Source organism: Corythoichthys intestinalis, unplaced genomic scaffold (genome assembly GCF_030265065.1).
Source record: "Corythoichthys intestinalis isolate RoL2023-P3 unplaced genomic scaffold, ASM3026506v1 HiC_scaffold_55, whole genome shotgun sequence".
Lineage (NCBI taxonomy): Eukaryota > Metazoa > Chordata > Actinopteri > Syngnathiformes > Syngnathidae > Corythoichthys > Corythoichthys intestinalis.
Genome location: NW_026651624.1, coordinates 57,501 through 60,000, shown reverse-complemented (window position 1 = coordinate 60,000; position 2,500 = coordinate 57,501).

Here is a 2,500-nt window from a genome sequence, read left to right as displayed (position 1 = left end):
TGGCCGGTCTGCCTACCAGGGGCGTGAGAGCAGCTTGGGCGATGGCGGAAGGCCGGTCAGCCTACCAGGGGCGTGAGAGCAGCTTGGGCGATGGCAGAAGGCCGAGGTGGAAGCCGCTTGGGCTGTGGCCGGTCTGCCTACCAGGGGCGTGAGAGCAGCTTGGGCGATGGCGGAAGGCCGGTCAGCCTACCAGGGGCGTGAGAGCAGCTTGGGCGATGGCGGAAGGCCGGTCAGCCTACCAGGGGCGTGAGAGCAGCTTGGGCGATGGCGGAAGGCCGGTCAGCCTACCAGGGGCGTGAGAGCAGCTTGGGCGATGGCAGAAGGCCGGCGTGGAAGCCGCTTGGGCTCTAGCAGAAGGCCGGCGTGGAAGCCGCTTGGGCTCTAGCAGAAGGCCGAGGTGGAAGCCACTTTGGGCTGTGGCCGGTCAGCCTACCAGGGGCGTGAGAGCAGCTTGGGCGATGGCGGAAGGCCGAGGTGGAAGCCGCTTGGGCTCTAGCAGAAGGCCGAGGTGGAAGCCACTTTGGGCTGTGGCCGGTCAGCCTACCAGGGGCGTGAGAGCAGCTTGGGCGATGGCAGAAGGCCGAGGTGGAAACCACTTTGGGCTATGGCCGGTCTGCCTACCAGGGGCGTGAGAGCAGCTTGGGCGATGGCAGAAGGCCGGCGTGGAAGCCGCTTGGGCTCTAGCAGAAGGCCGAGGTGGAAGCCACTTTGGGCTGTGGCCGGTCTGCCTACCAGGGGCGTGAGAGCAGCTTGGGCGATGGCAGAAGGCCGAGGTGGAAACCACTTTGGGCTATGGCCGGTCTGCCTACCAGGGGCGTGAGAGCAGCTTGGGCGATGGCGGAAGGCCGGTCAGCCTACCAGGGGCGTGAGAGCAGCTTGGGCGATGGCAGAAGGCCGAGGTGGAAGCCGCTTGGGCTCTAGCAGAAGGCCGAGGTGGAAGCCACTTTGGGCTGTGGCCGGTCTGCCTACCAGGGGCGTGAGAGCAGCTTGGGCGATGGCGGAAGGCCGGTCAGCCTACCAGGGGCGTGAGAGCAGCTTGGGCGATGGCAGAAGGCCGGCGTGGAAGCCGCTTGGGCTCTAGCAGAAGGCCGAGGTGGAAGCCACTTTGGGCTGTGGCCGGTCAGCCTACCAGGGGCGTGAGAGCAGCTTGGGCGATGGCAGAAGGCCGGCGTGGAAGCCGCTTGGGCTCTAGCAGAAGGCCGAGGTGGAAGCCGCTTTGGGCTGTGGCCGGTCTGCCTACCAGGGGCAAGGAACCACAATAGCATCTACCAGGGGCAAAGCGCAAATTCGGTCTACCAGGGGCAAGAAACATTAATACAGTCTACCAGGGGCAAAGCGCAAATTCGGTCTACCAGGGGCAAGAAACATTAATACAGTCTACCAGGGGCAAAGCGCAAATTCGGTCTACCAGGGGCAAGAAACATTCATACAGTCTACCAGGGGCAAGAAACCAAAATTTATTCTACCAGGGGCAAGAAACATTCATACAGTCTACCAGGGGCAAGAAACCAAAATTTATTCTACCAGGGGCAAGAAACATTAATACAGTCTACCAGGGGCAAGAAACCAAAATTTATTCTACCAGGGGCAAGAAACATTAATACAGTCTACCAGGGGCAAGAAACCAAAATTTATTCTACCAGGGGCAAGAAACATTAATACAGTCTACCAGGGGCAAGAAACATTAATACAGTCTACCAGGGGCAAGAAACATTAATACAGTCTACCAGGGGCAAGAAACCAAAGCCCTGTCTACCAGGGGCTGCATTGACAAGTTCGCACCGTAAGAAGAGAATGCGACTTTTGCAACCTCTTTTTCCTTTTTACATGATATTCTTTTTCTCTATCGGGGAAAACACTGGTGTGCTACATCACTGGAAAGCTAGAAATCCCACTAAAGATTAAGCCATAGTTATAGAGGTAGATATCCCTGACTTATTGTCAGCCACCATTTGGGTTCTTCATTGTGACGCGAATTGTTCAAAAATTTAAATTATGCAAGGGAAGAGTTGCTGTTTTGGGTTTTTTTTTTTTTTTTTGTATTGGTAAATTTTATTGAATTTTTTTTAAATTAAAAAAAAAATCTTTTTTTTTTTTCTTTTTTACTTTTTTGGTATTTATTATTATTATCATCATTATTCTTATTATTTTTTTAAGAAAAGAAGGAGAAGAAGGGAGAAGGGGGTGCGGGAGAGCAAAAATAAAAGAAAAAAAAAAGAAAAGAAACAGCCTCTACTTAGGCTGCAGTTCACTTTTCCTCCACCGGAGGGAGCTCCAGCAGGCGAAAATCATACCCCCTCACTCAGAGGGGTTGATTATACAGGGAGGCCTCAAGAGCGGGAGAGCTGAAAAACCCTTTGGGCACGATATCGGGAGAGGGTGATTCGAGACGGCGTAGCTCCAGAGTGGCCGGAGGGAGCCTCGCCAAACTTTCCCCCGACACAAAGGAGACCCTAGGCAGGCCTCGGGCGCTAGGGTTTCAGCCGCAGTATTCTCCGCT